This window comes from Leptidea sinapis, chromosome 15 (genome assembly GCF_905404315.1).
Source record: "Leptidea sinapis chromosome 15, ilLepSina1.1, whole genome shotgun sequence".
NCBI lineage: Eukaryota > Metazoa > Arthropoda > Insecta > Lepidoptera > Pieridae > Leptidea > Leptidea sinapis.
In genome coordinates, this window is record NC_066279.1 from 430,513 (window position 1) to 444,385 (window position 13,873).

The 13,873-nt window shown below is 37.5% G+C and overlaps 1 protein-coding gene across 2 annotated transcripts in view; it reads left to right on the plus strand.

Annotated features, from left to right (window-relative positions):
• Positions 1-13,873, plus strand: part of LOC126968383 (putative ferric-chelate reductase 1 homolog) — a 45,211-nt gene that overhangs the window by 14,552 nt on the left and 16,786 nt on the right. The window lies entirely within an intron of this gene.

The window sequence follows — 13,873 nt, forward strand, 5'->3', positions numbered from 1 at the left end:
AAAGAATCACTTCAATAATTGTTTCCACATTTGCCATAAGAAAAAAGCCTTTTTCAAACAATGCTATTATGCATACAACTTGCAAACCTCTCGACTACCTATACCCCCCTATTGAATGTTTTTTTTTTAATGAAAATGACGTACGAAACGAGCAGGACGTTCAGCTGATGGTAATTGATACGCCCTGTCCATTACAATGCAGTGCCACTCAGGATTATTGAAAAACCCAAGAATTCTGAGCGGCACTATAACTGCGCTCGTCATCTTGACACATAAGTTGTCAAGTCTCATTTGTCCCAGTAATTTCACTAGCTACGGTGCCCTTCAGACCGAAACACAGTAATGCTTACACATTACTGCTTCATGGCTGAAATAGGCGCCGTTGTGGTATCCGTCCATCCATCCATTGCTTTTAACTTCCCACTATAGCCCGACAAATTCGTGCGCGACCGTTCCACGGGGTGACAGACGCTGGTGGGGACGGCAGTTTCATGCGTTGCCCTTCCCCGCAACACCACCCGCTACCCGCTGACATCTTAGTACCCCGTCCCCGGCACCGTCTGTCACCCCGTGGAACGGTCGCGCACGAAGTTGTCGGACTATAGTTTACAAGCCCATCTCAAGTCTGCATAACAAGGGTAAATAACCAAAGACTTGACTTGAATTTCAGAACATAATTTTATTATTAAGTGACTTTTTTTTACAAAATAGTATTTCTTAGAAGAAGGACAACCGGCAAGAAACTGACATAAAGATAAGTGGTAAGGCAACCGACTATGTACATCCGCAACACCAGGGGTCAAGGTGTATTGCCAGCCTTTAAAAGTATCAATTATAATAAAATAAGAACTGCAATGAAGTAATCTTAATATAATTTATAAATTTTAAATTAAAATATTTCACTAAAATTCCTCGGTGCATGTCGAATTCGTTGTAACTTCACGGAGTTCAATTAAGAGGAATGTGACGGTTTTATATTGTAATAATAACTTATTCTATAAATATTCATAAAAAATTAAGGCTGCGTTTTGAAATCGCCTGAAAAGTTTTGCAACGGAATGGTCATATTATAATATCAAGGTGAAGGTTTGTAATGTTTTCACCCTTTAATATTGTTTTATTCCTTTAAATTTAACTTCAAATATTTTTGTTCAAAATAGGATTTAAAGTTATGGGAAGTCTAAAACTATTTACCACCCATTCGAAAATGTATGCCTCAGACCTGAGAAGAACGGGACCAAGAAACTACGCGATTTTCTTTTTTTTTATTATAATTTTGTCACAATACAATAACATTTAAAATTAAATTAAACCGCTGTTAGACTAATTAAATTCATTATTAAATAGTCTAACAGCGGTCGCTCCATTTCAATCTGTGGTATCATTAAGGAAGTCACTTATGTTTAAGTTTTTTAACAATTCTTGTGGATTTCGTAACAGAAATTTGGTTTTTTACATTTTCTGGGAATAACATATCTATCGCCCAACAAAATATGAAACATGACAAATGCTTAAGTTTGAATGTATTATAATATTATATAATGAGAGTCAAGAAGGTTGTACGAATTTATGGTTAATAAATGAAGAAAAATTATTTTCTAGATCATTTTAGCGATTTTAGAACAATAGACTTCAACGCGCTCATAATATATCAACATCGCTACCGTAAAAAATCAATAAGTCTTACTAGTACAAATTTAATATTCTAATAATTTCTTATTTTGGAACGAAGTGTATATTGTACGTTTTGCCATCAGTTTTAATATCTGTCTAGCGTTCTAAGCCAGAATAATGTGGTGACGTAATAGGCGGAGGTAATCAACGTCCATGAAGAAATCGGCTGTAACTCATTTAAATTTCCGGCACACGCGTTTTAAATAAAGTTGGGAAAGTGATTGGGTGTGGTAAGGTCGAATTCAAGTTATTATAGAACAGTAATTAACTGTATGTGCAGTTTTCGCCCGGGCCCATACCACCGTGTATATATAATTATTATATTTCTTAAATAATAATACATAATTATATTTCTCACAGTCAACTCCTTGACCCTCAGAAACCCTCCTGCCGCGACCTCGACGTACCGGTTCGCTCACTTGCGTCCCGATTCTCGTATTTTGACTCGACAGGTACGCGAAGTTACACGTGTTTAATTGTTCTCATACCTGAACACGATTTTGATACTGAGTGATACTTTTTTTATAAAATAGTACTTTTTTATATAAAATATTATGGGTAGTGTAATTGGCTGTATTTCAACATCTCTTATAACATATTAAGTTTTTGTAACGAACTTTTCATATTTTTGCTACTAAATGTCGAGCCAGCGATAGGAGTATCAAGCGGCAGAATAAATGAATTGACTCACTATTAGATTTCTGGAAGAAGATTGAAAAGTCTGTTAGATTCTATAATAAACTCCCAATTGAGTGACAAAACATTCAAGACATATGTAAAAACTGTTTTAATGGCAAGGGGTTATTATAAATTTTTTTTTTATGAAATAAGGGACGAAACGAGCAAAACTATATTCTGTACTCTAAAAATGCCAAATTCATTCTTAATTGGATCTAAAAATGCCAGAATCTCACATTCGGCTAATAAATGGCTCGGGCCTGCGAGGAAATTCGCTGTTAGCTGAGGCCGGGTCCACATATTATTATTTTTGAAAATAAGGGACGAGACGAGCAGGACGTTCAGCTGATGGTAGTTGATACACCCTGCCCATTACCATGCAGTGCCGCTCAGGATTCTTGAAAAACCCAATAATTCTGAGCGTCACTACAATTGCGCTCGTCACCTTGAGATATAAGATGTTAAGTCTCATTTGCCCAGTAATTTCACTAGCTACAGCGCCTAATCTAGCCGGCATCCTGTGCAACGGAATCTCCCTCTGATTTAAGAGTATATTGAGGATGGAGAAATTTTGCGTGTGCTTTCTTGCATATCGCGAGTCTCTGCGACCCCGTAGTATGCACTACTTACGTATATATTTTCAATTAGGTACTTACGTAATTTACTTTTTCACGTTTTTGCGCACTTATTTTTGTAAACATTTTATTACTTTTTATAAATGATTTTATTAGCTTACGTAAATAAATAAAATCATTTTCGTTTGCATTTATTACAGTGAAACCTGAGTTGTTTGAATCAAAACCGCAGTACACTTGAATTGTTGTGTTCAACTTACTACTATTACATGAGACATAACATCTTCAAGTTACAGTGACGGTTACAGTGTGAAGTAATTAGGAACTTCCGGAGCCACAACCTGAGGGTTGAACAAGATTTACGAACGATGCGTCACTCGAACGGTTGGCCCATTGGAAAAGCACTCGGAGGGAATACCGAGAGGTCGCCGGTTCGAGTCCCGCATCGTTCATAAATTTTTGTTAAAAATTTGATTTGTATAATTTATTCTAGAAGTTAGGAATATTACTTTAAATATAACTAATTGTTTCAATTTCTGATACCTAGCGCCAATGATAATATACGAGTCTCTATGTAACAATGAGAGCAAATGCGCAGCCCTGATGCGTGGAAGCCCTGGTATGAGGGCAGGCAGCTAGTCTACATTTATATTAACAACATCATTTGGATTGGGGTGTTCCGAAAATTACTTTTAGATACACACGTACACCTTCCTTAAGGCCGGCAACGCTCCTTGATTCCTCTGGTGTTGCAAGAGATTGTGGGCGGCGGTAATCACCTAACACCAGGTGACCCGAACGCTCGCTTGTCCTCCTTTTTCCATAAAAAAAAAGATGTATTGAATAACATCAAATTTAAATCTACATATAATGAAACAAACATAATTGTAAGTACGTAGATACTTATTGATTATTTATTTACTACTACTTACCATTCTTTGAGTCAATGTTACTGAGTTTGAATAAATTTTATTATCAAATTCAAATATTTTTATTCAAAATAGGATATAAAATCACTTATTGAAAGTCGAAAACTACCCATTCCAAAAGGTATGCCTATTTTTCTGCATATCAATGATATGTTGGACACCTCCAACATTCATTGCTATGCAGACGACAGCACTGGTGATGCCGTATACATGGGCCATGCAGGTCTCTCTCGGGAAAACGTCGACCAGTGCCGGGAGAAACTTGTGTCTTCTATCGAGTCCTCTCTTGAGAAAGTCGCGGAATGGGGTAAATTGAACCTTGTAAAATTTAACCCCCGGAAGACTCAAGTTTGCGCGTTTACCACTAAAAAAAACCCATTTGTCGTATCACCGCTCTTCGACAACACTTCCCTTAAAGCCTCGCCTATTATCGGAATACTGGGTCTCGACATCTCGAGCGATTACCAATTTCGTGGTCATCTGGAGGGCAAAGCCAAATTGGCTTCAAAGAAACTGGGCGTCATTAATAGAGCACGGCAATACTTCAAGCCTGCCCACATACTAGCGCTTTACAAAGCGCAGGTCCGGCCACACATGGAGTATTGCTGTCATCTCTGGTCTGGCGCACCCCAGTATCAGCTCGATCCATTTGACCGCGTGCAACGCAGAGCAGCTCGAATTGTCGGGGACTCAGTGCTCTGTGAACGGCTGGATAACTTGGCGTTGCATAGAGACGTCGCTTCATTGTGTGTCTTCTACCGCATTTATCACGGGGAGTGTTCCGAAGAGCTGTTTAACCTGATTCCTGCCGCCGAATTCCACCTTCGCACGACACGCCACAAGTTAGGTTATCATCCTCACCATCTGGATGTGTGGCCTCCACAGTGCGGTATTCAAGGAGCTTTCTTCCACGTACTACAAAGCTGTGGAATGAACTTCCTTGTGCGGTGTTTCCGGGACAATACGACATGGGTACCTTCAAAAAAAGCGCTTACACCTTCCTTAAAAGCCGGCAACGCTCTTGTGATTCCTCTGGTGTTGCAACAGAATGTGGGCGGTGGTGATCACTTAACAGCAGATCAGTTAACCCGTACGCTCGTTTGTCCTCCTATTCCATAAAAAAAAATCCAATCAGTGGTATCATGAACAATTCTTTTGAATTTTGAATGCATTTATTTTGAACATTATCTGGGATCTTGTTGTTACAGCATATGCAACGCCGCACAAAAGACTTACTAACTCGACTTAGCCGAGTAGTAGGCATTATAAGATTATGTCTGTTCCTAATGTTAACGTAATGGTTATAACAGTTTCTAACAAATTCACTAACATAACATTATCATTATCTATCTTTAGTCAACTTCATTGCGATCTGCCATATTTATAACTGACAATAATTAATTGTTGATATTCCCGTTTTATTCTTGTGTGTCAGGGTAATCTAAATCGAAAATCGTTTCCACTAAGAAGAAAATCCTATTCCCCTCACGTTTGATTGGAACCTTGTTATAAAAAGACTGAGTGATGTCAGAACGATTCTTATGATTGGCTGCCTGGTCATGACGTCATTATGACTAAGATGGCGGCCGATCCCATTGTCAGCCCGCAGGGATTATAAGCTTAATTTCTCATAGGGTTTCGTGCGTATAGACCCTGAAAAGGGTGAAATATACAAATTCTATTATTTTTCAACAGACACCTGCATATAGCGAATAGTTCTGGGAAAGTTAAAAAAATTATAACTATCAACTACAGTGGTATTCTCATGAAATAAATGCACGTAGGAAAGATCAATACTAGATTCATTGAACTTGGTGCAATTTGTATGCAATATGCAGTTTCGTTGTTTGAGTGCGTATAGTTTTTAGTAAGGCATTCTTTAGAGTTTAGATGATCGTTGAATAATGTTTTAGCATTTAGCCATATTATTCTATGTTGTACAAATGTTCAATTATTAATTTTGACACCTCCTTCGAAGTTAATAGCAATTTATTCAACTGTTTTTTTTAAGAAAGTTAGTATATAAATATTTTAAGAATTGACCACCAGTAAACATTGCCTGGTGGGCTAGTTACCTATACGATATCTGTTTAACATATAATAAAATTATATCAACGTAAAACCTATATATTGAATATTTATTTATAAAAGCTGGGCAGCAGCTGGTAATAAATAAAAAAACCAGTTCACATTACAATTTCATTTTGTTAATAATTTTGTTTAATATTTGTCATTTTTCGTTATTCTGTTTTCTATTTATCTGTAAGTGAAAATTCCATAATAACTTTGTAGTTCCTGAGTCTATTGGACTCTTTGGTGGTCAAAGCGCTGGGGCGTATTCCGAGAAATGCGGGTTGGAATCCCTCACCGTCTACCAAATTTGGTTTTTATTTAATATATATGGTGGTTTAACAGTGGGAGGCTCCTTTGCACTGGATGCCGGCTAAATTATGGGCACCACAACGGCGCCTATTTATGAAGCAGTACTGTGTGAGCATTACTGTGTTTCGATCTGAAGGGCGCCGTAGCTAGTGAGATTACTGGGCAAATGAGACTTGACAACTTATGTCTCAAGGTGACAAGCGCAGTTATAGTACCGCTCAGATTTTTTGGGTTTTTCAGTAATACTGAGCGGCACTGCATTCTAAGGGGCAGGGCTTTTGTATACCTGTTAATATTAATCACATTATCAAAAAGTTAATATTACCTAACTGGGCCATCTATTCAGGTCACAGGCTTCGTTCTAAGACATGCTCCTTCGAGGTCGAAGGGTGTTCAAATATTCACAATTCGTGCAGGGCAGCCTTTGATTTGGGTCAAGAAACTTGTTAAATGAATTAAGTAAATCGGCCATTTCGTTTTAGTTTGTTAGAGTAATGATAAATTACATAATTGATTAAATTACATTGATAAAAATGAAATTTCACTATATATCACTATGTGTTATCGAGAGACGTCTGCGCCAAATCTTTGAAATATCTTTACAATCCTAGATTATTATGAAATTTATACATTACAATAAAATCATAAGCATGTAGTGTCTGAATATCAATAATTGACGAGACGAGCAGGACGTTCAGATGATGGTAATTGATACGCCCTGCCAATAAAAATGCAGTACCGCTCAGGATTCATGAATTCTGCTTGTCACCTTGAGACATAAGTTGTGTTTTATTTATTTAATAAGGTTTACCGACAGATAGTACACATAAGCTTATTTAGAATACATATACAGAACTTAAAAACTATAGTGAACATCCAATTATGGGTAAACACAGCAAATTAGTTATCTAGTTGTAAACAGAGGTAGAGAAGAACATGTTATGGATATTATCCATATATTATGATATTCATATTATATAATATATCCGTGTTATTTATAAACGCGAAATAAAGTTATTCCAAATTGAAAAATTTGAAGTAATATTAAACCTAGAGTAACTTTACACTGTGTTTATTAATGAAACATAATATTATGTTAAGTCTTATTTGCCCAATAATTTCACTAGCTACGGCAACCTTCTAACCGACACAATAATGCTTATACATTACTGCTTCACGGCAGAAAAAGGCGCTGTTGTAGTGATTGCTGTCATCTCTGGTCTGGCGCACCCCAGTATCAGCTCGATCCATTTGACCGCGTGCAACGCAGAGCAGCTCGAATTGTCGGGGACCCAGTGCTCTGTGAACGGCTGGATCACTTGGCGTTGCGTAGAGACGTCGCTTCATTGTGTGTCTTCTACCGCATTTATCACGGGGAGTGTTCCGAAGAGCTGTTTAACCTGATTCCTGCCGCCGAATTCCACCTTCGCACGACACGCCACAAGTTAGGATATCATCCTCACCATCTGGATGTGTGGTGGTCCTCCACAGTGCGGTTTTCAAGGAGCTTTCTTCCACGTACTACAAAACTGTGGAATGAGCTTCCTTGTGCGGTGTTTCAGGGACGATACGACATGGGTACCTTCAAAAAAAGCGCGTACACCTTCCTTAAAGGCCGGCAACGCTCCTGTGATTCCTCCGGTGTTGCAAGAGATTGTGGGCGGCGGTGATCACTTAACAACAGGTGACCCGTACGCTCGTTTGTCCTCCTATTCCATAAAAAAAAAGTGACTATAATCTGTCTGGCATCTTGTGAAAAGAAGCCTCCCACAATACCCTTAGTCACCTCTTGCGACACATTTGGGCTTGGGACCTTCCTATTCTTTTTATGCCCCGGGGAAGCACAGGCAATCGGTTTTTAAATATGAAATTAGCATTTACTGTTTGAGGAATATAAAGGCATTGTATATTTCGAGGTATCTACACATTGATATCATCAATGGAAGTTGTCACTTTCAATCGATAGGAAGAAGACAAATGACTTGCAGCAATCTATTATTCATCGCGTCAACCTGAATTCGCTTGAATTAATAATTGGTATGGACATGATGGAGAAATCCAGAATAGCTGCGAGCCGTGTTATGTCATTGTTAAGGCGACACTAAATGCCGGCGACCTTGAGCGATATGAGTTCACGGCTCATATGTAACAAAGTCAATATTTTCAAAATTCTTGGGTCGAAAATGTAACATTTAACAGGCGCAAACTGCTTAATTGCTTACAATCCTCATTATTGATTACTAATCTGAATAAATGTACCTACATAAAAAAGAAAAATCTATAAGAACAACTTTTGTGATAGTAGTATACTAAACAAATGCATGATGCCGAGAAAAAACTTGTTTAACTGCAAAGAAAACTGGTAGTTCATAATAGCTCTGGAGTGCTAACTTTTACCAACAAGAAGCATTAGCAATTTCAAGTTCATAGCTCCAAATCCTATATTTTCACCACAAAACTTGTGTAAAAACACCTTGTTTGCATGTTTTCTGTTTTCCCATCGCCAAATGTTTTAATGAGAATGATTCTCTTAAATATATATATATATTGTTAAATATTTAAAAGTATGTATTGCTGAATAAATATTTTATGATGTATATGTACTTATGTGGTTTATGAAGTGTCTGAATACGAAGGTTTTAACCAGTGTGTGTTGTCAGTGATGACTGTATACTGAACGCGGATTTAGGCGCTAACTATGAGCCGTATAAGGAAGCTCATTATCGCTCAGAGGAAAATGCAGAGGCTCGGAAATTCCCATATTCAAAATTATATTATGTTCTTTATATACATATATAATGAAAATGGCCTTTGTTTGAGGCTATTTCACGCCAAACCACTGATGGTATCGACATGAAACTACCACCATTCGATGCGAAATTTATCCTAGATGGTTAATGGCTTATTTTTTTATTGTTTAATTTATTACCTTTTAAAATTCGCCCAGCCAAGCGGGCGGGTAATGGCTAGTTAAATTATAAAAAATATTGAAAATGCCGCCTAATGACTGTATAATCAAGTTTTATTGTGAGTTTTGGATTACGAACAGATAGATCTTACGATCCGCCATCTATAAATGTAGTGACACAAATTAAATTAGAAAAAAAAATTATGGACGATGCGGGACTCGAACCCACGACCTCTCGCGTTCTCTTCCACCGTTTGAGTGACGTATCGTTGATAAACCTTGTAAGTTGTATGTCTTGTTCAACTCTCAGGTTTTGGCTTCAAATTAAATTTGTGTAATTAATCCCAGAAGTGAGGGTTATCACTTTCAAAAATAAGAAATTGTATAAATATAGTTTATTGTTCAGATTATTTTAGTGTGACCATTTTTTGTTTGTTTTCTTTTTTATGAAAATAAGGGACGAGACGAGCAGGACGTTGATACGCCCTACCCATTACAATGTAGTGCCGCTCAGGATTCTTGAAAACCCCAAAAATTCTAAGCGGCACTACAATTGCGCTCGTCACCTTGACATAAGATGTTAAGTTTCATTTGCCCAGTAATTGCACTAGCTACGGCTGCGGCGCCCTTCAGACCGAAACACAGTAATGTTTACACATTACTGTTGCACGGCAGAAATAGGCGCCGTTGTGGTACCCATAATCTAGCCGGCTTCCTGTGCAAAGGAGACTACCACTGGTTTCCACATTTTTTTGTGTTAGAAGTATTTGCATGGTCACCTATTTAGATATACTTTTGATGCTGTTTTAGTCTAATAAATTATCATATGTTTTATTCATTACGTACTTATATCAAAAATTTCAATATTTATATCAGAGATCTAAATCAGAAACACGAATGCCTTATTCCAATGATAATTGTCTAAGACTCTAATAAGCTGGTGACTAAGTTCTACTGAGTGACTAGTAGGTACCTTAGCATTCACCTCGCCGATTGGCCACCTCTCTGTCAAGGTTTAAGGAAATAATAACGTTGTTTCGTGTTTCTAACTTTACAATTCGCAACTTGAATATTATTGTCATAGATACTAGCGTATAAACGACCTGTCAGCTCGATAATGCGTGACCAATTATTTGGATTTGTCAGTGTGTGCGTTAGCTTGTGTTAAATATTCTTTTTTTAAACGGGCGTAGGTCACCTGGTGTTAAGTGATCACCGCCGCCCACATTCTCTTGCAACACCAGAGGAATCACAGAAGCGTTGCCGGCTTTTAAGAAAGGTGTACGCGCTTTTTTTGTAGGTACTCATATCGTATCGTCCCGAAAACATCACACAAGGAAGTTCATTCCACAGCTTTGTAGTACGTGGAAGAAAGCTCCTTGAAAACCGCACTGTGGAGAACCGCCACACATCCAGATGGTGGGGATGATATCCTAACTTGTGGCGTGTCGTGCGAAGATGGTATTCGGCGGTAGGAATCAGGTGAAACAGCTCTTCGGAACACTCCCCGTTATAGATGCTGTAGAAGACACACAGTGAAGCGAAGAGACGTCGTTACGCCAAGTGATCCAGCCGTTCACAGAGCACTGGGTCCCCGACAATTCGAGCTGCTCCAAAATATTCCAAATACTAAAGAGCTAATGCCAAGTGTGGCTGACTAAGGTGGTCAACGCTGCCCACACTATCTTGTAGAAACCACAGTGCGTGGCTGGCCTAATGCTATATCCCGCCGGATATGGCCGGCCGTACCAAATCCGACCATGTGTTTAGGCTGTAATAATATAATTTAATAATATTGACACACTCTTACATAAATATCTTGCCCCAAATTAGGCATAATGCTCGTCTCGTCCCATATTTTCATTAAAAAATATGTAATGTATTTCAATATTGTAAATAACCAATCCATTAAAACAAAATAACAGTCGCATTTCAAAAATCTGCTGTGTATAAGTTGTTATGTATTGCATAACCTCACTTTTACAAAACCTCCTATAACTCTGCTTTCAAATTTTTAGTAATATCCCTCTACTTTGGACTTAAAATTGCTTTATGTAGTTTTACGTTCCAGTTGAAATATTGACAAATTGTATATGCAAGCGCCCGGGGCAAAGAGTTCTCAATCATACTCTATTTCATGCAGGTGTACTGTACACTATACTAGTTCAAATGGGTATAGTATGTTATCGTTGATAGGTAGAAATATGCCATCGCGGACTTTTTGTATACGTATATAAGATACACAATTTCACAATACATTATTTTGTTATATCTCAACGGGTTTATTCAGAGTTTTCGTTGAAAGCTCTCAGATGATTTTATTTTTTTCCGACACATCCAACAAATATCGTTGATGTATACGAAAATTTATACAAAACTTAATAATATATTAAAAATCTTCCTCGAAAACCACGCTATCCATTGGTAACAGCATGAAAATCGGTACAGTAGTTTTTGAGTTTAACGCGAACAGACAGACAGACGCACGCGTCACAGGACTTTGTTATATAATATTTAGTGATAACACTAAAAGAGTTATATTTAAATTTATTCTGTAAAATAGATGTCAACATTTCTGCTCTGTGTTCCGGTAAGATCGCTGTGATTCATTCCATTTTAAGTCTCATCGTGTAACGCACTATGTGATGTAATCGAGATCCCATCGCGGTACGCGACGCCGTAATAAGTTTTATAATGCGTTTCACCTCGAAGAATTTTCTTACAGATCTAATCTTGTCGGCGTATGATTAGTCAAATCAAAAATTATTAATTCATTTAGATCAAGAATAAATGACAATTAGGGATGCAAGTTTAAATATACATAATATATGTATTATGTATATATAAATATATTATATTATTTACATATGGTTAAATGTAAGTATCTGTATATATGTATATACTTAGGTACATTTAACCATATTTTAACACCAATTCGGAAAAGTTGAGATTTAATGAACATGAGCACGGCATCAAAAAACTTAATGCCACTCTTTTAAATAAATATTTACAGTTTCGAGCATTTTACAAAAAAAAAACAAGATAAACGTCAACTTACATTTATAAATAAGAAATAACATATAAGTGTACCTATATATAATATAGTGAAAGTAAATCATAACAACATCTCAAAAGTTACTGAGTAGAGTGAATGCATAAAAATTCACACACACTGTAAATAAATATATTATGGACTACTTAAAGACAATATAGCCTTTAAAACAACAAAGGCAGGGTTCTCAGTGACAGATGATCTTGATACAAGCAACCTCAAGTAGCACCCGACCACGAGCATGACACATGGACCAGCCAACCCTTTACTCGACTAGGGCTTCCAAACCGAGATCTCGGTATTCCGGGATCCCGCGCCATTTTTCAACCCTGATTTCAGCCCTGATTAATTCTTCTCAGTGAAACGAACGAAATAATTTACCAATTAAAATTTACAAAAAAATAGTTAAGAAAAAGGGCAAAAATAGAACCCACACTGGGGTCATGGCCTGCCTGCCCAACTCAAACCACGACCCGTCATTTACATGTCTTCAAAATAATCGAATACAATTTCCCGAAATTGTTACAAAGTATTTACGGTTGATTGAGGAAATCGTAGCAGTTTCAAGTAATTTAGATAAAAATACCATTATTTTATATAATAATTTACTTTTATCGTGTCGTTGAATGTGCAATACATTTTTATTTCATCCAAGCACGAACGTATCGCACATTTGAAAGGCGAGCCTAGTCACCTACATACAAGCAAGGCAATGCTTACGGATATCGACTATGGCTGAGATCTAAATAGCGTACTTTTTTATGATAATAAGGGACAAGACGAGCAGGACGTTCAGCTGATGGTAGTTGTAACGCCCTGCCCATTACAATGCAGTGCCGCTCAGGATTCTTGAAAGACCCCAAAATTCTGAGGGGCACTACAACTGCGCTCGTCACCTTGAGACATAAGATGTTAAGTCTCATTTGCCCAGCCATTTGACTAGCTACGGCGCCCTTCAGACCGAAATACAGTATTGCTCACACATTACTGCTTCACGACAGAAATAGGTGCCGTTATGGTACCCATAATTTAGCCGGCACCATGTGCAAAGGAGCCTCCCACTTTGCTCAGTCTTTACTTACGTAAAACTTAGCCGAGTGTAAGCTTAGCATAATCTTTGATTACATTTTTAAAGTCAATTAACAGCTGAAATTATACTAAGCTTAAGGTAAGACAGCCCAATGCAAAAGTCAAGTTTGTGTTTTATCACACTCAGCTAAGTTTTACCTAAGTAAAGTCTAAGTACGTGCTATAGATCTCAGGCAAAGAAGCAAGTGTGAAGCGATTCTTCGACCCCTCTTCACAACTTGATGAGATAGCATGACATTTTGCTTTATTGAGAGTAAAAAACTCTTGCCACTTCCTCTCAATAAAGCCAAATCCCTACCTACGTTATAAATGAGAATGTAAGTTTGTTTGTTACGCTTTTATGCCGGAGCTACTGAACCGATTTTGATGAAATTGGATACAGCGGCTACATTTTATCCCGGAAAAATCTATGGCTCTCGCGGGATTAGTGAAAAACTGAATTCACATAACTATTCCAATAGTAGGTTTAGTTTGCAATAGCAATCTTCCTCGAAATAACTTAATTCACATAATATATTGGAAAAGGGAGCGAAAACGGGAACTGGAACTGGAATAGGACATGATATAATCTTCAATTCCAAACTTG